Source organism: Heliangelus exortis, chromosome 1 (assembly GCF_036169615.1).
Source record: "Heliangelus exortis chromosome 1, bHelExo1.hap1, whole genome shotgun sequence".
Classification (NCBI taxonomy): Eukaryota; Metazoa; Chordata; class Aves; order Apodiformes; family Trochilidae; genus Heliangelus; species Heliangelus exortis.
The window spans coordinates 87,489,311-87,511,595 of NC_092422.1; the positions used below are offsets into that span (position 1 = coordinate 87,489,311).

At 40.3% G+C, this 22,285-nt stretch overlaps 1 protein-coding gene across 1 annotated transcript in view; it reads right to left on the reverse strand.

Moving 5' to 3' along the window:
- The window catches only part of ABCG1 (ATP binding cassette subfamily G member 1), a 56,490-nt gene that overhangs the window by 29,568 nt on the left and 4,637 nt on the right, over positions 1–22,285 (reverse strand). The window lies entirely within an intron of this gene.

Genomic DNA, 22,285 nt, shown 5'->3' on the forward strand with positions numbered 1-22,285 from the left:
AGTTTTTGAATTTTGTTTGTGTGGGTGCCTACTACATGACTTCTATCAGTGTACCTCCTTTGTGCTGAATGTATCAGTTTATTTCCTTCTGTGGCAAGTCAGTAAAACAGAAAGAAAACTGAAGCCTGAAGAAAAATCGTAAGCCTCCAAGCCAAGATTTATTAAGATGAAATCCCTGGTTACTAGTAGGTACATGTCCTAGTAGGACATGCTGTATAATAAGAGTACATGTTGATGAGACAATGGTTATTAAATTGAGAAAACAGTTCTAGCTGAGGGAGAATCTTAAACCAAACTACAGATTATAAAGAATCTGAAAAGACCCTTTAATGCCATTGTTCTCTCAGATCCCTGGATTAGATATTAAATTTATGCAAAACATTGGATCTCACAGTCCATATTGTGTAGCTGAATTTAAAAAAAGCCCTAGCTAAGTAATGATTGCACTCTTTTGAAACTTGTGTGCACCATGCTCTTCCCCTATTGCACTGGCTACTCACTGCATTGTTTTAGTATTGAATACTGGTTTTTTTTTTTCTGAATAACTAATTAGATGAGACAGTCTGCTAGGCTGCAAGAGTCTGAGTTTGAAAGTTTCATAGATTATACAGCCTCACTCACCTTGTCTGGCTGCATCACATCTCCTGGCCAGGCAATGTTTCGCTCTAAACCCAAAGATGGGTTTTGCATACACAGAACCCATACCACCAAATAACAGGAGACTGCAGTGCTTGCAGCTGGATACAGAGATTACAAACTTCTTTGAAACATGCATTCCCCCCCCCGCAGGGAGGAGCAGGAGAGGAGACAGCAGCACTGTGGGCAACCTCCTTGATCCTGCAACTATTCACTACCCCTCCCCACCATTCTGTGAGAGGAATGGGTTTTGTGACAGCCCCCTTTTAGCCTATGCTCTTTGGAGCTACCTGTGACCAGGCAGAACTGAAGTATGGAAATAACTTGTCAATACAACCTGAGCCTAAAACAGGCCCAGGTAACGATTAGACATCTTTCTTGTTAAAAAAAAACCTCATATTGGTTGATACTTGTTCCACTTCAAACTGCTGCTCTGAGATCTTCCTTGTATTCAAGTTCTCTGTATCACTCCCTTTTGCCAGTCCTACAGCATGATAACAGCTTTTTCCTGAGGCTTACAACATGATTAGGATTATATATGGGTCCAGCCTATTAATTTACATCAGGTATGCTCACATAATGTCAGCTTCTCTGTTGAATGCTCATGCCTGAGAGAGTTAAAGCCGTTCGCCTGCCATACGCATGCACATGAAACCATATGCCTGCAACTGAGGAGAGAGAGCCACAATTAAATAGGTCAATGAACTAAAGTAACCTTCAAACACGAATGCAAATAAATCTGTACTGCAGGAAGACCTGACGGCTTCAGAAGCAGTATTTACATGTTGAAGCAGTCAGAGATCTGGGGCATACCTTGTACTTTGTCTGCACAGAAAATAGCTACCCCAGTTTATCTTCAACCCTTAGGAAACATGAAAGGAGAAGGAAAAAAAGGTATGAATGACACAAAGCTTCATCTTTTTTTTGAATCTAGTGGAAATGTATTTTCAAAGCAACATCCATAGCTTAATCCTTGTTTGTTAATTGCTTTTTGCTGCCTTGTTTTTTTAATTGCCATTGTTCCTGTTACTTAAGTGTTCAAGAAAGGTCTTTTCCTGACAAAAGAAGAGCCAACACAATCTGAAATCAAAGGCTGACACATTCCCTTGAATGACAAACTGAAGTCACGAGCCTGATACACACAATCAGAGACGAGAGCTGTTTATGTATGCCAGTCAGGCACAAAGCCATTTATCATAACTGCAGTACCTTTATTCCTCAAAGTACAAATAGTATTATACACAGGCTTACAAACAGATAAAAAAACAGAGCCCTTCCCAAAGCCCCTTCCCTTTTCAAAAAAAGTCTTCAAGTAGGAGATACTCCCAGCAGCTGTTACAAACTGATCTGCCCCATCTGCCATCATCTGCAAGTGCAGACCCAGCTGGGTCACTCTGCAATAGGGCAGACAGAAACCTTTTCTCCCTCAAAGAAGACGCCTTTGGGTCTCCTATGCTGATGTTCAGAGGCACCACACTGTTTACTGCTGCTCTCTCCCACCCGCCTCCCAGCCTGTCACCACCCACACTGCATGCACAGACCAAGGAAACAGAAAAAAGCAGAAGCAAAACTTTGGCTTCCTCCTCCTACCTGCTTGTGTCAGGGCTGGAGGGGAAGGCTCTGCAGCTTTCCAGAGTTAGAAGCAGCTGAAGCTGGGCCTGACGGCAGCATTTAGTCTGAAGAGCTTGGTGCACAAAGGAAAACTTTCTGTAATGCTTCTGCATACATCTTTATCACAAACTCTAAGTTAAGCTGCAATGTGATGCAGTGTCTCCTGCAAACCACACAGGAAAAAAACATACCTTTTCCTAGACCATTAGATACAAGAGGTACTTAAAACAGAGACTTCTGAGACGATTTACAGGCTCACAAGACAATGTTTTGGCCCTATCCCTTACAGACGGGGGGGGGGGGAGGGAGCACTTTTCTTGGATTTTGAAAAATGTTTTCTGTCCTGGTCACTGCAATTTAAAAGCTGCCTCAGTGTTTGACCTTTAAAAAAAAAAAACATCACAGTTCACAACCCAGCTTCAGTAACTCAAACTATTACATTTGACTCCAAACAAAAAGTTTTTTTTCAGCAGCCTTATTCAGCTACAATAGTGACCACAATTTGTTGCAGGAACTTTCTCTGAAGAACAGGCACCTGGCAAGCAACTCAGTCATCAGACCTGAACACCTTCTGCATATTCTTCTCCTGCCCCTTCCCATGTTCCCAAACCAGTTCTGCACTGCAAAACCCAAGAAGCACTTCCACATCCTTACATTCCCACAGTTCAAACCCATCTTTTCCCACAAACAGGCTTAAGAACATTTGGACCCAGGAGGCTGCTTTCAAACACACTCCAAGGCAAATATCCAAAGCGTTTTAAAAAGTAAATGTTAAACTCATGCTTTGAGTCTTTTATCCTACTTCATGCACCTAGAAGCAGAGACACGAATAAACTTCAGCAATTGGCCTCCAGAACTAGGAGAGCTCAGTGAAGGAGCACAGGAGTTGTGTTCAGAAGAACATCTGAGACTGGAGAACATCCCCCAGCATCAGAACATCCCTGTGGGCAGCTATATGGACAGCTGGAGCATGTGCCCTGAAAGACCTTTAGTTTTAGAAATAGCTATACTGATTCTGCACATTATGCCTCAGCACTCTCAAAACTTTGATTTAACTTTCATGAAACACAGGATAATCTATTAACCATATTCTATTATTAGTCTAGTAATAGGTACAGCCTATGATCCTGAATGTAACAATAAAGGAAAACCAGAAGTGTGTGTGGAAATGAACTTCCGATTACCTCCAGCTTGCACATTTTACTTAGAACAACTGTGTTTTTATCTCTCTTCTTGAATGTTTACACTAATGAAGTTGCCCAAATTAAGATACTTTTTGTTGTCAGCAAACTAAATATAAAATCCTCTAAACACCACTGAACTAATTACCATCTTCTGTAGCATGTCAGTGATGAATACGTTATGAACAAAACCCTACAGCACAGGGCACAGCTCCTTCTGGAATGAATATCAGTTAGAATAAGCAGCTTTCAGCAGTCTGATTTCTGCTTTTTTTTTGCTTTTTTTTTTTTTTTTTTTTTTTTTCCACAATTTGGAACTGAAGAAGTTGGCAGCCTTGCAGGGACCTACATCCATTGAACTACCATAAACTGCTGAATTTCCATCTGTTTATAAAAGCTCCAGATGACCTACATTATGGATTATCTGAAGATTATAGAATAGCATGACTAAAGATTGACTCTTGCTGCTAACCATATAACCTACAAACATTTTATCAATAATATGTAAAGATGAGTGTTTTCAAGAGGAAAACTCTTTGACATTTCACACACAAAAAAGAAATAATAATTTGACGTCTTTATGATTGCAGTATAAGTGTCTTCAAATTGATTAACATATAGTTCGCATAGCAAAAAATAATTCAAGTGTACACACCAGAATTATATGAAGTTTAAAAAAAGGCTAATAAACTTTAATTCAGAGTTTTAGGACATGGTCAAATAAGGCATCAGAATAATACAGCATTTTTGAAACCATGAATTCTCTAAATTACCTACAAAATTATCAATAAAGCAAGTTGGGAAGCAGTATTAATTTTACATAAGCATGATTTCTTATTCTGAAGCAGAGAGAAAACTTGAGTTTTGGTGGCTGATTTTGAGTTTGATTCTGCTTTTCACAAAGCAGTAATAAGTCATTCCAGGGGCCAGTAGAATGCAGTGATCTGAGGGTGAGCTGAGTCTACATCCTTGAGCTAGATCAAGAACTCTAACTCAGGTCTCTTACATTTTCAAGTGTCCTGGTCAACAGCTCAGTTGGGTTTTCTCTCTTCCTAACTAGAAAGTCCTTGACCTGACTTACCTCCGTAGTAGTCAGAAAAATATAGTGAAGAAACAGTGTTTCTACTCTGATGCACCATCATTTTCCAACAAGAAGAGAACACTGAAAATTTCCAGAGGTATTTTCATTATAGGCTTAATAGGAGACCTTCTGTGTTACCTGTCCTGGGACTTGTACTTTGTTTCTGTATGTGGTTCATTTCCCAGTAACTTCTGGAACTTCTTTTGACACTATTTATGCTTGTTTACAATTAGGTTATTCAACTGCTCAATGAAAAGGTAAACAATAGATGTTGGCTGATTCAAATGGTCTATTGGGACATGAAAAAAAAATAGCTATGCTAAAGTCCTTAAGACTCATGTACATCGCTAGTAGAGAAACTCACATAGAAAGCACTGGCCTTCTCACATCCTTCTAATCAGATGTATGTAAACAAATATATGTAAATAGATGTGTGAAAACCAAATCCCAAAACACATCTGTTTTCCAAAGTCAAGATTATGTTTCCACTTTTTCAATAGCATTTCAAAAACATGCCAGTTGGATACATTATCAGAAAATTAAACTTGACTTGTCTCTTAAGGTTTCTTTATTCTCTTACTGTATGACTTCTGTATGATTGGCCTACCTATGTTTAACATATTACTGTAAGTCATTTGTCTATGCTACCTATTAACACACCAGTACACAGAGGGGAAAAAACAAATTAAGAGTCTAGACTGGCTATATGGGTTTCTTCGCAAAATCTGCCACTTTAAATAAAATAATGAAGAGACACAATTAGAAGAATATCCGTGTCACTTCAAAACACATCCTTTGATACTAGAAACCATAGGCACTCTCCAGACTCATCTCCTGTAAAGCAACATGGCACTACTAAAATCAATACAGCAGCACAGGTTTATGCTAGTTCAGTAGCTGGCACTGGATAAAGGATCAAAAGCAGGGATTCAAAACAAACTAAGCACACAGAATTCTTGCAAGGTTATAAGCCTAGCACAGGAATACTGATATATGAGGAAAATCTCAAGATAGGATTTATTTTAGCCAGCTGTAAACATCTAAAACGTAAACATTTCCATGTGAGCTATTTATTCTACTGCCTGGGAAGAAGTGAATTTTCTTCAAAGCAGCCCCTATTGTATTCTGGTTTGGATTTGTGACTGTAACAGTACTGGTAACACATTGTGTTTTGGCTGTTGCTGAGCAGTGCTTGCACAAAGTCAAGATTTTTTTTAGAGTAGGCTGGAATGCAGAAGAAGCTGGAACACAGCTGTGACAGCTGATCAAAGCGATGTCCCATTTGGTCATGGGATCTCCCACGTCACTGTGCTGGGCACTAGAAACTGGGGGAAAGAGGGAGGAAGGAGGCATGTTTCAGGCTACAGTGCCTGTCAACCCAAGTGTCCTTTCTGGCTGAGGCCCTGCTTCTCAGAAAGTCACTGAACATCTGCCTGCTGATGGGCAGCAATGAATAAACGCTTTATTTTCCTTTGCCTAAGCACGCAGCTTTGCTTTACTTACTACACTGCCCTTACCTCAATCTATGAGTTTTCGGCTTTTGCTTTTCTCTCTCCCCTGTTCCAGTGGGGAATACTGGGGGAGCAGCTGTGTGAATGCTCTGTTGCTGGCTCGGGACATCCCATCACAGATATTCCTCCTACTAAGCATGGACAGTCAATCTGTCAGCTTGCTATGGAGGAAATGAGTAGTAACCTGTACTCCACTGACCATCAGTGATCTTTTGTCTAAAAAGGGAGCCTAGGTTGTTGTTACAACTTGGACAAAGTCTTTTACACAGTAGAAGCCTACAGGGACTTGGATGAATCTGACTGTCAAGCCTGTCACTCGCTGCCATGAGACACCCAAGGGGAAGCATCGTCTACTGCCTATTGGGTATAACCACTTATGCAATCTCTGTTTTTAAAAATATCTGGTACACCTAGGCATAATATAAAATCTCACTGCAACATGAGCAGCTTCATTACACACAGTAATGTGTGTACATTGACTGTATCAATCACAGTCTTCCAGGCTACAGACTGTCCTTTGAAGGGCAGTGCATTCTGTGCCATACAAGAGATGTAGAAATTTAAAGTTTTCATCCATTTTTTTCCTGAATGTATGTGGCAGAACAAGGGAAAGTAATGACGCCTCTAGCCTGTGTAAGTGGAAAAATAAGTATACTTCTAATATTATCCTTCATTTCAGTGGTAGCTAAATGTTTTGTATTGTTACGGGCAAGTGGTGTCTGCCACCACCTGCGTATTTTCTGTCTTTTCTGCTAACAGGTGAGATTACCTTCTGCTGACAGGGACTGCCATAACCCAAGTAATGGCACAAGTACAGAACATTGGTCTGTCATCAGATCACAATATTTTGAAAATATTATTTTTAATTTCTGTATGAACGTGTTAAATGTGAGTCACCACTCCACTTCCAATGAAGACGAGTGAAACCCAACAAACAGCTTTTAAGCTCAGCTATCTGCCCCTGCTACATGAGTTTCTACTTCTGCCTGTGTAATACCTGTAATAGTTTAGTATTTTACAGCTGATATTACTGCTAACACAGTAGCCTCCACATGCCCTGGTTAGATTCATGGTCCCATGTTCTTAGTCAACTGCCATCAAGTATTTTAAGATCAAGACCCTGGAGTAGAGACAGAATCTGATCTACTCAATTCTTCTGTCCCACACTCTCCATTTATTTATTTATGATAAACAGTACCAATGCAATGAAAGGGTTTGTTACAGGATGTTCTACAGGGACCCAAAGAACTGCCGTTACGACCCTTATAAATCAATAAAGTTCAGATCACTCCCAAATTCATTCCACATAGAGTGGTGAACTCAAAACATAACCAACCTCACAGTTTTGCTTTGCCCAGAAAATCCCACTATCTGTTACATTGGAAGAATGCTTGGAGGAACTACACAAGACATGCTCTTGCAGAGGGATGCTTGCTGAACCTAAACCAGAAAGTCATTTTGCAACTGATGCAGAACTAAAATCACAAAATCAGGCATGACTCCCAATGTATTTAAACCCTGAGAATGGGACCTATGGATAGTGTGGCAACAGCCTCAGACACAGGATCTCCATGTATGTGAACTATCTTGGCCATTTTATGCAGCAAGGCAGAGCAACCTACTGGATGACACGAGTCCTTGCTCAGGTAAAGGACCTTTTCTGGCAACTGGGAAGAATTCCCTGATCACTCCAATTCCCTGCTCCTTCCCACTCCTTCTCTATCCAGTTTACCTGAATCACAGCTGCAATTCCCTGATACAGGTTTCCTGCACCCATAATAAAACAGCTTGCTTTGAAACCAGCAGAATTTCAGTGGAGCTGTTCTGCCTATGCACCAGGATCCCAGGGACAGCAAAGGCAAGGGTCACCTGCAGGGACTGTCCAAAAGTAAGTGGTTCAGGGGAGCAGAAGTCTCTTTTATGGCAATACACAGAAGGAGAAGATGCAACTACCTTTAGGAAGGTTTACATCAGTCGTTTTTTCCATCTTTCAAAGCCGCAAAGAAAATGGTGTAGGTGGAAGGCTGAAGATTGCTCTTCTCAAAGGCTTCCTCCTGAAATGGGTGCCTACGCTCTAATACTGACTAAGCCACAGGCTTTGCTTCTGATCTAATTAGATAATGACACTGCAATACAAAAGGAGAGGTTAATCTTGACTCTATCTTCAATCTCCTTTCCTTGTGTACAGTTGTAAACACCCTGGGCGCATCTGGAGCCGCTTCTTCCTATGTGTTTTAGTTTCAGCACTCGCATGGAATGGCTACCAACAAGGATAATCAGAGAAGCTGGAGGAGACAGGAGAGACAATCTTTTAAAACTCACTGGGAAATCCATATAAATCTGAGGTGTATCAGTGCCAGTGCAGCTCGCAAAAATTGCAAGAAAAATGCAGCTCCTGCCATCCCTGTCTATCCCATTCCACTCATCCCTGTGAAGAAGAGACAGCTGAGCACTCCTACTCAAACCTAAGAGATTGCTCAGGTGTAAGAAAATATTCTCATCACCCCCTTCCCTACATCAGGGGTGCCCAGGGCAGGCAAATAAAGCCACAAGGGAACATGGAAAACCACTGTGTGTACAGCACTGTTTCAGGAAAGTGCCCTCCATTTACAGATCCTGGGTGCTCACCCTGTTATTTGTCTCCCCCAATGCAGTCAAGGGACGTTTCTAGCCTCCAGAAAATGAGCAAAAAGAACATATCTACCAGATTCCTGTTCTTTGCACTACTCTCTCAGTGGCTCTTGCAAACCAAAGCACATGTTCCCACATAAAACCTTGGAATTTTCTATTCACCAAAACTCCTTCCAGCAAACCATTATTCAAACAAACCAAAGTAGCACACATTTACCTGGCAGCTAAGCATACTCTCCTTTACAGAATAATAGAATCACAGAATTACCAGTTGGAAGGGACCTCCAGAGATCATCTAGTTCAACTCTCCCACTGAAGTAGGATCCCCTAGAGCACATTACACAGGACTGCATCCAAGCGGGTTTTGAACATCTCCAGAGAAGGGGACTCCATGACCTCCCTGGGCAGCCTGCTCCAGTGCCTTGTCACCCTCATAGAGAAAAAGTTTTTTATTACGTTTAAATGGAACTTCCTCTGTTCCAGCTTGTGCCCACTGCCCCTCGTCCTGTCACTGGGTACTACTGGGCTCCATCTTCCTTGTATCCACCCTTTAGATAGCTGCAGACGTTAACAAGGTCTCCCCTCAGCCTTCCCTTCTCCAGACTAGAGAGTCCCAGCTCTCTCAGCCTTTCCTCATGAGAGATGCTGCATTCAGCAGGAAATTGAGATGCAACAATGCTTAGATTAGTAAGAAATGACATTCAGTGAACAATGTCGCCAGTTATAAACAGGCAAAATTGCCCAAACATGTATGAATTGGACCCACCATTGATACATGAGAGCTCTTACAACTTCTAAAGAAAACAAGAACAAAGCACAAGCAATCTGATTATGAGAGAAATGACTGAGAGCGGAAAATTACACAACTTATATTATGCAATAAAACCCTTACTGAAAAGCATCAGCAAAATTCTGTCTTTTCTTTATACCTTCTTTTAGAGCACTGTCTTTCAGGTGGGTAAAACAGTGTCCATTTTACAGTAAATTTTCCTGCTTATTTAACTTAAATATGCTGCTAATCCAGTAGCAACAGACTTGAACCACTTCTAAGCAACTGATATTCTTTCGCTTCTGATTTAAAAAAGAAATCGGGTTGTTACTGTTTTCCTACAATTACTTCATCTTGTCACTACAAAGGAGGAGGAATATACACCTCTGTAAAAATACTCTCTTCAAAATATTTGTTATAGTGATACACAGCCAGTTTTGGTGCATAAATAAATATACCTGAGTGTATGGGTGTATGTACATACGTACATATATATACATATATATGAAAATATGAAAACAGATATAGTATATATGGATACTTACACACATTTACACACATCTATGTATTAGATGTATCTATATACATTTAACATATTTAGATATATATAATAAAGACAATGCACATACAATACACCCATAGATTACTAAAAAGAAAATGTAGAAATACTGTAAGAAGCAATATATAATTTGCATTCTGAATGGGGGCCTCTGATGGTCTGACACATGCCTAGGTTGGATGATGTCTGCTGGCACATTTCTACCACCATGAAAACATGCCTTGTGCCCTCCCATTTATAATGCTGAATATCTGGACAGGAGTTGGAATCCAAGTCAGGACAAGTCTTCTTAGGTTAAACTGTGGGTGACAGGAGGGAGAGGGGGAAAAGATGGGTTTTGCTGTATTAGGCTGCTAGTCAAAAGTCTAGTTCGGACCAAACAGCATATTGGTTGCCATTCAACACTCCAGTATTTCACATAAAAGGCATTAGTTTCTCTGTTTCTTAGAATGTAATTCTAGCATTAAAAAAAATAATGAATGAAAAAGTATCTTTTACATAATAGAACATACTCTTCCTTCAGCAAACTTTATTCAACTCAGCTATTTTACTTAAGGGATTAATTTGTCCCACAATGTTCCATTATAAGACCACACTGCTGGCAGTGATTGATACATATTCCTCAGGTAAGCTCTACCTATTATGCCACTGCAATGATTTCAAGGTTCATTTGGCCCTGTACTTTTAAAAAGATATACTATGAGCACCTGAGCTGAATCACAGGTTGGCTTCAAAGTTAGGTTGTTTTTATTGCAAAACGTGTGTCATTTTTTGCCCCAACTCACTTTGCCTGGGGAGTTTTTTATAACTACCTGTCAAAAAGAATCAAATCAGAGTGTTAAAATGTGTTAGCCATGCCCTGCATGGGAAGGCCTGCTTTATTTTTATTTGTGTGTACACCACCTGTTTAGAGTATATGGTATTCCAGAGAACGATGCCAATACTTCTTATTGGAGGATAAAGGGTGAATATGTCAAGTGTTATTTTACATATTCTGGAGTTTCATCTTTCTTTTAGTGTCCCCAGGTGTCATACTGTTACTGGACAAGACACAGTCTTTCTCTATGAACACCTAGCCTTACAGTAATCCCAGGGTTCATGGAATTGTGACTACTTCAGGTAATGTATTTCTCCTTGGAGTTTAACATCATCATTTTCCTAGACAAGAAATCAAATAATCAGCCTGCTTCAGGAATGTCTGTCAAGCTCCTTTGACTGCTTTTAATATCACTGTTCTCACACAGAACCATAACTCAGCCTCTAAGACAGCGGAACACGATTTATTATAATCATAAATGGCAGCAACTCAATACCCTGTTTGCAATTTCTCAAAACTTTCCTGAAACTTTCACATGTGAGGGTAAAACCATGAAGGTATGAGTTCCACTTTAACGATGATTTACATCACAGGAAAACTTTCCATGGACTTAAACAGACTGGCCAGGCACATTAATTTAAATAGCAATCTTAGAAAAATCAAATCAGCCAAGAAGGTTTTCAAATGGTCTTTGCTTAATTACGTGATTAAAGGCCAGTCACACTGAGCACAGAGACCAAGTCAAAGCTCAGAGAACCAACCCTGCTAACCCACTCAGTGCAGACGCAGCCCCCTGAATCAGCCACTGTGAAGATGATGTAAGGAAAAGGACAGAACCAATGTTCACAGAGGGAATCCCACCAAGATGTGTCAGCAGGGAAAACTCTCTCCCTGGAACATCATGCAGGCAATGGCCTGCAAGGGAATAGGACTTGGCATGTCATGCTGGGAGAGCAGAAGTTCAGGATGGTGTAAAACCAACCATGGGCTGGCTATGGGAATTATGGAGAGTGTGAAATACTGATCACAGGACATTTAAGGGAATTGCCAAAGGCTAGGAAAGGGAGAGACTAAGAAGGAGCAAGCCTGAGAAAATAAAAAAAGGATTAAAGGGGCCATACATATGTGAACAGGTAACTAGACCATATGTCTACTTGACCAAGCCCTGCCTCTCATCACCACAGTCCAATTTGTCACTCCTGCTAAATGCTACTCCCAACTATCCACTGTGTGGATGCACTCTCTCCCGTGAGCCCATGTCCCTGACTGCTACCAAACAACTGGAAGAGCTCACCACTAGAGTGGGAGGCAGCAAGCCTGAGGGCTTTGGTAGCTCCAAGTACCAACAACTGGACAAGACCACAGTCTGGGTCAGTGACTGGACTGATGCAGTGTTCAAAACCCACTAGTAAAGAGACTTGCCTTGTGTGTGTGTGCAGCCGGAGGAAGGAACAGCAGTGAGCCATCAATGGTTGGTCAGGTTTTCACATATAGCTTCTGTGTTTGGGTAGATACTGTTAAGCCTGGACTTGTGCTGGTCCATATGGCTGACTGTGTCACATTTATGGATGTGTGCGTGTAACTATCGAGAATAAGTGCCTTGTCTTATGATTAACTGAACGTGTAAATACAGAATTGAGGCTGACAGAAGCCAATTGGGCTGTGACAGGAGGAATCTCTGTGGGTCCTGAAGCCCCACCAGATTCAGCTACTGCCAACAGTCTTGTTTTACAATCCCAATTAGAAACTCCTGCAGGCTTCTTGTGAAGAACTTGCAGTTCTAATTAGAAAGTAGATCTGACCCAACTGGTTTTCAGAAAGGTCTCTGATCTAGCATCTGCAAGCTTAATGTTTATTTATTGTCAGCTGGCTTCTGTGGGGCAATTTCTACTTCAAATAATTCTCCAACATTCAGGACCAAAAGCAAAACCCAACAAAGTAACTTTTGATGGCCAGCTGTGCACAGATGCACCCCTCCACATTTTTCCACATCTTTCTGACTCTTGCGTTTCTCTGGTGGAAGCATAGGACCTTCACCTCTCTGAGTGGAGAAGGGAGAGGAACTCAGTCCCAGACAGACACCCACTGGCTTCAGCTTTATGAGCCTCAAGTAGTTATTTTAGATTGTTGAGCCTCAATATTCATATTCTGTAAGTTTGCTGCAGTGTGGCTTTATGATCCAGAAAAAAATAACTGCCCTTCATCTAAGAACAGACACTAACTTTGAATCCCCTGCCTTTTAATTCTGTAATCATTTACCAATTCTAGCCCTGTCATGCTGGTGCTATTAGAGTGTTTGATTTCCAAAGCTCTTGAAGTGATAACTGGATGACTAAAAAAAATAGAGTAGCCGTTCTCTCTTGGTGCTGCCTCATCCACTTGACTGCTTCTACAAGCAAAAAGCAGATGCAACAGGGCAGAATTTAACTCCATTTCATAACGAGAGTATTAAAGCCTTCAGATATTTTTTTCTTCAAACTTCATATTAACTAGGTGCATCACTTCATTTGAAACTTCTTTCTTCGTGCTTGGTGTAAAGCCTACCCTCTGAAGAACAGCAAGAGGCAGAGCTGGTTTATTTATATAGATTTATGCAGACAGAGCTGAGTTTCATTTATCCAGGAACATGACCACTGCATGTTCCATTTTCTCTCCTGTAGCAGATGTACTCCCAATTATAAACAACTTTTGTTATTATTCTAAACATGCCAAGCAGGAAGAAACACAGTTCTTACACAAAAGATGTAGGCTCTAGATACCGGGTGAGAGGCAGATGGTAAATTATCTTTCAAAGCCTAAGTCCTTGTCGTTTATTTCTCTTTGGAAGAGATACGTAATGAAAAATGAACAAACAAATGGTTAATTCAGTTCATCTGTTACATAATTCCACGAACTTCTTTCTGGTAAGAATTTGGACAGCTTCATCCCTATCCTCTCTGAAGAGAATTAAGTCTTCAGAGTGCATCTGTTTCTCCCACTGAAATCAGCAAAGTCCAGACAAACTGCAAATGAGAATACAAGCCTAACATAGACTAGAGAGACCAATGGGGAATTGCAGCTCCAAAGGTTCCTGTGATGTGACTCCAGCCATGCTGCAGCACACATACCCAGCCACACCATTTCCTAGATAGAACTGCTTTGTCCTCATTCCAGAACCACTTACACAGCACTAGTCCTGTATTTTGTAGCACCACTTAAATTGTGTATCAAATATTCATTCTAAAATCCTCTTTTCTAAGAGATGAAGTATCCAAAGGCCAAATTAAACTCAAACATCTGCACTGAAGCACAAAATTCACAAGGGAGTAATTTTCAAATACGTGAATCATCACCAATGGAATATTTCAACAGGCTTCCTGATAATTAGTGCAGAAAAAAATGAGATATGTAAGATAATCTACATGTAGGAAGCTATTGAGATAGAAATAGGTACTGAAAACAACCAAAATTTCTAGGCCTTCTATTTATGTTCTGTGACCCTTTTCCATCACATCTAACATTGTTTTGGGGATGAACAAGTTAAAGAATTGGTTGAAAAGGACAGTAATTCTTCAATACATGCTTTAATACTCTGTAACTTCTTTTCATCTATTTTAAAATTGCTGAAAAAGTGACTACATTTGCATGGGTCTGGGGATCCTCAGCATAACCATTTCCTGATCAGCATCAACTTTGGTATCAAGAAAGTGCTTGCTATGGCTTTGTCTAGGGCTTGATGAGGAGGACTCTGACAGTTCTAGGCACTGAAGCTGTGCTTATAAATTAACTTCATACTAGATAACTAAATTTCCACATGGTACAGTCTAAGTAAGGGTTGGTGGCTTTACTGTCCTCTATACCAACGGTATTAAAAAACCCTGCTAGCATCAACATTCAAAGCTGGCACTCTGGGCAGGCAATCTGAATTAGTAAAATCTCAGCTTCTTACTGTCTCAATGCTTCTGAAAGAGGAAAAAAGATCTTGTGTAGAAGTCTTTGACACAAGATTCAGAAATATAAATTGCATGTGATGTCTTTTGGAAGAAATACCTTAAAAAAAGGCCATTTTGTCATCTTAAATGGATGTCATGGGTGAGTTTCAATAAGGGTCATTCATTTCATCCAAATTTATTAAATAGATGAATCTGACAAGAAGGCAGATGGCTGGTTCTCAATAAAAGAGAAAGCAGATAAAGTAGCTGAAACAAATGATCAGGAGTCAGTGGTCAATTAATGAAGAAGGCTTACCCTGGAGTCTGAAGAAAACTTGTACTGGGTTATGTGCTGCTTACCTTACTCCTGAATAATGTGAAAAAGGAAGCCAATACTGAAGAGACATCATGAACACCAAAAGCCTGTTCAGAATGCAAATGACTGATTTTTACAAAAGAAAAATTCATCTAGTGATAGTAAACAAAAATACTATACCTGGTTCAGGAAACTTCTGAGATGCAAGCTGCAAGAACCCAGACAAACATTACTACATGCCTGCTCTTGTAGTTTTTGACAAGCTGTTAGAGAAGGGACACCAGGCTATGTGGACCTTTTCAGACTTCATATAATAGCAAACTGACCTAAACTTCCAGAGTATTTTTGTCAAAGAGTCAGCCTTAGTTTTATGTATATCCTTACCTACCTCAAGAGTGCACAAGCCACACAGGTTCTGGGGATGTGCCATGGCCTTTTTTTTTTTGGATAATGCACCAAGATTTTGCCTCAAGGATATTAATCTTGAGACTGAACACACATCCTTCAGTTCACAACATTTTCATTTAAAATCCAGTTCATTCCTGTGTGCTAAACTAGCTTGTAATGTTGCTGGGATTCTCCTTGTGTTTTGTATAAGTCTTCAGATGTTAATTTTCATAATAACACCAAAACCTGCTTTCTACAGAGGTAGCCATCAGTTTAAAGAGTGCAGTTATGGTGTCTGCCACATTTTGAGTAGTATTATGTTCCCTGAGCTTTGTCCTGCCAAAGCCAGCCAGTTTACCTACAAGAACAATGGTACAGGGAAGTGTGGGTCAATTAATTTCTTAGAGAATATGGAAACAAACTCTGAGATCTTAAGTCCCCTGAGAACAAAAGTGCTCGTTAATCAGGTAAATTTAGACCCTGTGGACTTCCAAAATAGCATGTAAGTACACTAGTAGAAATGGACTCTAACAGCACTTTTACTCTTGAGCTAGCTTCTATTCTTGGTTGCTTTTTGTGATCTCTCTTCCCTTTTTCTGAAGTTATGGAGAACTCTGATCAGCCATCTGATGGCTGAAGCCTTCAATTGCAAAATGACTCTTGCTTCATCTTCTTTCAGAGACATCAGATGTATCTTCAAACTATGGACTGAATTCTACTTTGAAATGTGAAAAAGTACACCCATATGATGGTACATGCTGTCTCTACCTCCTCAACACCTCAAGTATGAGATGACTGAGTATGGGCAGAGGACAGCAAAGCATTTCATCAAATCCCACTCAGTGTTCAGAAAGTTGAGTGGAGGGCTGTCAGGGAGAGTTACAGGAAACCTCCAACACATACTTACTGTGAGATGGAAACAACAGCTCGAACTCCCAACAATTCATCTCCATCACTGCCATCACCACTTCCACAGCAGGTATGTTCTGAAATGTTTTCATTGGTAGCTCTCTAAAACTTCACTCCTCAGCCACAGGTTTTCACAACAGCAACTAATAAAATGTACTGTATTAAAACATTACCTTGAATGAAATGCAGTCAGGTCATTGTAATGTTTAATCTAATAAACAACATAGCGAAGAAAAAGAAGAAAAATATGTTCTACTCACACAGACTCAGTGACCAAAACTTACTAAGTCAAATTCAAGACACGTTTCCAAGAAAAGCTCCAGGTAGGAAAAAAAACCCACATAAAAACCTCAGCCCAACAATAACAATGTGTTCAACATGAAGGAAAATAAGTAATGCTGAAGGAAGGTCATACTCAGTGAAAGAATACAAGGATCAAACAACACTGGTGACCAAGGCGTGTCCCCAGTAACCTCTGTTTTACACAATCCATGCAAAAGGATGTTAGGAGGCATTTTATATTACTTAATAAGATTCTGTGTGAACTACTGCAGTGACAGTGACTACTCAGTATATTTTTACCCTCTTTAGACAGCTTAAGTGTTAAAAGAAAAACTGCATGGATTTTATCAAGGTTGAGACATGTATCTAGAAACCCTCTGCTAAAAGAAAAGGCTTCATTTTCAGAAATTTACTAGCATCTTAAGTCACTGAAAAAGGGTCCACAAAGTATCTGCTTAAAGCACTTTTTCACTTGTACTGCAACCCGCTTAGCTTGTTTATTCTTTCTAACATATGGATCTTAATTTGCATACATCTTGCTCTTTGAGATGAAACCCAGCTCTCAGACAAAGCAGGCAAAAAATGGAGGAAAACAATACAACCCATCTGTCAGAGAAAGGCGTGGGGGGAAAAAAAAAAAAAAAAAAATAAAAAAAAAAAAAAAAAAAAAAAGAATCCCACAAACCCAAACCCTCTTTCAGAGAGTAGGGTTTTTTTTCTCTCTTCACTGTTCTGCATCTTTTCCTCCCATCTTAGCAACAGCGCTGGGAACAGCCAACCAGGGCCCGGGCGGCGGGGCGAGAGCATCAGCTCCGGGTTACTCCCGTGCATCGCCCGCCAGTAACCGCGCCGGGCCAGACCCAGACTGTGCATGCGGCACCTCTACCGCAGTGCACCTGCTGGGGATGAGGACAGGCTTTTTCCAACTCCTCCAGCAAGGATTAACAAACAATTTAGGGCAAATCCCCCCTCTCCCGCTCCCCCCTCCTCTTTTTCATTTGGGTCTTCGGATATCTCTTGGGGGGCGGGGGAGCAGGGGGAGGGGAGGATGTGTATGTGTGTGTGAAATCTTTTAAATAAAGTCACAGAAACGAGGTAGAAAAAAAAAAAAACCCACAACCAGCTAAATAAAAAGAAACAGGTCTGTCCAAGCTCAGTACCAGAACTAATTTGTGACAGAGCACCAGAGTAAATCAGTGATGCCCAGCCTGTTTAAATCTCTGCTGATGCTTTGACAGTGGGTTAAGTTTCCACCTAATGCAGAGATGGGTATTAATGCAAGACACAGACCTTCTAGCAGAAACGTAGGTATCTAGCTGTTCTGAATGCACCATTTCGGACTGTGACAGGCACTTTTGTACATTTCATGAATATCAAACAAATCTCCTGAAGAATCCGTGTTTCTCCAATCCGACACAACGGAGCCATCCAGAATAAGCACAGTCCTTCATTCCTCTCATTCCCCTCCCACCGTTTCATGTGCTGAATCTCAACGCTAGGAAGCAACAATCTTGGAAGAAAGCACAGCATCTCTCTGGCTGGTTGTTTCCTCAGGGTCTGAGCCATTAGAACAAACCAAAAATAACAGAAATACCACATTTTCTGCTGAGCACAGATTTCTGTATTGCTACTAAACCGCTCCATAAAAATACGTGGCCACATTTTCACCGGCTGGAGTCCATTCCCTCAAGAGGTTATTAAAGTCCAAATCCTACCAGAATTTACACACTGGTACGGAGCACCCAAATGAGTCATCACAGTCCTAAAATAACAACGGAGAAATTTCCAGCGAAAATGTTGTCTAATTAACCATGAATACTGACAAGTAGGAGGGAAAAAAAAAGTGATCCCTGAGTTGTTGTGGAGTTTCAAAAGCCAATTTATTACTACTTTCTTTCTGTATGCACTCAATTTATGTAGCAGTACCACTTCAATTTCCATCATACATTACAACAAAACCACGTAAAAACAACAAGACAAATGTCCTTTGGTGGGTACAAAGTGAAGCTGAATTAGTTTGACCAAGACAAAGGCTCCAAAATACTTCTTGTGACTTCTTTGTATTTGGAACTATCCATAATTTTATCCCCAAACCACTCATTGTATTCAGATTACCTTATGGTGCTTTTATCAAAAATGGCCAAAAGCTAGGGCACTGACTTTTCTCCAAAATCCTCTTGCAAACGATTTCCAGGGAGTCCTAGAATTAAAACCTACATGTCTATCATTTTTCTATAAACTGTTAAAACTGATACATGCTTTTGTGTTTTGCATTTCAAACTGTAGATAGTCCAGATGCCAAGATCTCATGCTACTTTCAGATCTCTTTCTCATCCCTTAGATAAATAGCTTTGTGACAAGACTCTGAAATTTTGGCCCTAGCTCATTCTGAAGCTCTTTGGATCTTGCTTTTACCTCATCTAAGAAGCCCTTACTCGATTTAATAAATTACTCCCCTCTCTCCTCTTTTTTCTTCTCCTCCAAGCCAGACAGTTCCCTCTTCCTTAAAAAAAAAGAAAAAAAAAAAGAGAAGGCACTCTTGGACTAAGCACCCCTATTATGCCTTAGGTTCCCTTTTTCTGGCCTTGCCATTTCATCTTAATATTACAATACACTCACTCTGCTCCAGTAGTCCTGCAGCTCTCTTAAACAAATATGGAACCCCTCTGACCATAGAAGACTCCTGGCACACACTTGAAATATGTCTGGAACCTAGTATCAAGACACATTTTTGGTTCTGGAAGATCCTCACCCTCAAAAGATCTGGATGCCGTCACTTACCAATTTCTTTCCTTCAAAACTGAAGCAACATTTAATTCTACCAGTTGACTAATTCCTGAAAAACTTTATGGGGAAAACATCAGTCATCTGAGATGTTCTGAAACTTTTACCCTGCCTGACCTTTGCTGAATTTCCCCTAGTGATAGATAAGTACTCCCACAGACCAGAACGGCTCAGATACAGTGCCTTTGATCAAGGATTTGCCTGCCAGATTCCTTCCCTATTAATACCACTGACTTCAAGTGGAATTACACCATGAATGTATCATTTCTAGTCATACCAATATCTGCTATGAATTTGACAAAAGCTCATTAAAATGAGCAGAACAGCATTTATCATATAAATCTGATAAAGAAAATGACCTTTCTTACTTTTAAAGAGAAAGTGAGATTTAATAGATAAATAAGGCACTTTAAGGCTGAGACACAAATCGATAAAAAGAGATTCTTTTCTGAAGCCTGTGATGACTTATTTAGCTTCTTTGTTGTTGACAACCACTGCAAATTCACATTTCTTCGTGCTTTTAATAAAAAGTAAACGTTACATACCACCAGTTTCATTGTCTGAACAATACAGCTAAGTACAGAACACAATGGCAGCATTACTAACTATTACCCCTTTTGTTAATTTAGAGCCTAACCTTAATGTTACTTTGCAATCCCATTTTTACTGAAGGAAGCATGTTTTTTTTGTTGTTGCTCTTTAGCTGAATATCTTTCCAATATGCTGGCATGAATTGTCTTTGCAAGGAAACTGTACTTCTCCTTTGTGATCCAACACTTATGAAAGGTTTTAACTAATTCATTACAGTCATGGAGAAAGACACAGAAATAGCTGAATTTTTGTTCCAAGATATGTTTCAGAATAGAAACATTTACATTTAAAAGGCACATTTTCATAACAGCATCCCTTATGGCTTACTGCCATGACAGGCACCTAAGAACAGTATGAACTCAGAGACACCTCCAATTTAATAAATTTTTGCAGCTTGTGCATACAAGTTTACTGTTTTTTAAAATTAAGTTGCATTTCTTCACTAGACTCTTCTTATTAAAAAAGTGAATTTAAAAATTTCAAACCATGGCAATGACAGATCCTTTTTGCACAAGGAACTCAGAAGAAGTGTAGAGCTAAGCATCCACCATTGTTTCAAGGCACAAGATGGCCCATTTGTTGATTAGACACAGATCAAAACCTATTGCAAAGTCCCAGTTTCTCACTGCAGAAGAATTCAGTAAGAGACATTCACAATAGTTTTCTATGCAATGTTTTCATCCACAAGACCACTGGTTTTAATTAGAGATATCCTACACAAACAGTTATTGCAGAGCCACTAAACCAGTTCCAGGAATGTGACAGTCCAGTCCTCATCTTCATTTGTGACAATTTAGACAATCAAGTTTTCTATTTCTCTAATGGAAAACCTTTTCTATTAAAATAAATATTTGGGTCAGACCCTGGAGTGGAAAACATAGCTGGGAGGAAAGTTTGTTTATAGAAGGTTTCCTTAATCTGGCTAGGAATTCACTGAATCATTGAGGTACTGCTTGGAAGGTACCTCTGGAGGTTGCCAGTCTCCTCAAAGCAAAATTATCACCAACATAAGATTAAGACAGCTGTGGCTCTGCCCAGCCAAATCTTCTGCAGCCCTGGTATGGAGCAAGCATGCTGCCTCTGGATGACCTGTGCTGGTCCTACACCAGCCTCCTGGTGAACAGGTATCTCCCAACAAACATCCATAACAAACCAGCCAAACTGCAATATGTGGTCATCAGCTTGCATTTCTGGCAGAAGCTTGGCTCCTCTGTCTCCATAACTACCCTCTAGGTAGTTGTACACCAGAATGAGTATGTCCCCCAGCTTCCCCCTTCACTAGACCAAACAAGCCTCTCTTTCTCAGCTCCCCTTCATGGGTCCCTTGAATATTTTTTTAACCTTCCCAGTATCTCTGTTACTCCTGGGGACCCAAAACTGGGTAGAGAGTTTCAGTTGCGCTCTGACCAATGTTGAGAAAAGAAGAGTAACAACTTACCCCCATATGGTCGGGTTCTCCAAAGGTAGCTCACTTTGTGGCTTACCTTCCTTCCAGTGAAAGTACACTCATATTATATTCAGCTTGGCATTGACTTAAACCCCTCAAGTCTTTTTTATATCCTTGGCTATCAGAAGAGTGCCAAGAGCTGCCCCACAGACACTCAGAGGCTGTCCTTAGTGGTCCAAGGAAAGACAGATGGCGCAAGACCTGGTTAGGAGGTGAGAATTTGAAGTCCTGCTCACAGACAGCCAGAAAAGTTTCACCTCTTCTTCCAAATCTAAGTGTATTGACACAGTCACAGCCAAACATGCCCTAGAGCTAAATATGGGAACCAGTCCTTTTCAGCAGCAGGACTCTTTGTCAGGATGTGCCATGTTGTTCAATCCAAGTCACTCAGACATGTCAGGAAATATGGACAGAAGTTTTTGGTCTAGAACCCATCAATCATTTTTTGGCCAATAAGAAGAAGATCTAGTTAACAACCTCAAGTTTTTAAATCTTAAATAAGACACCCTGGCACAGCTCCATTTTGGGGGGGAAAAAAAACCAAAACAACTTCAACATTTGAGTGTTATGATAAGATAAAAATAATTTTCAGTGTACAGAAGTTGCTGCCAAACCAAGTTGCTCTTCTCTGGACAGTATGCCCACATGAAATTCTAATATATAACTAAAAGAAGGCAGGTGTGTGCACATACAGTTTTGATGTTGAAAAACCCATTAAAGCCTGAAATTTGCACATCCTTCAACAAATGAGTAACTGTATGCATAGGCTGTACACACACAGAAACACTTCCATGGGCACAGATCCAGTGTTTTTCATACCAAACGTTTTTAGACTACTGAAGCCTTGGTGTTTGTGATAATG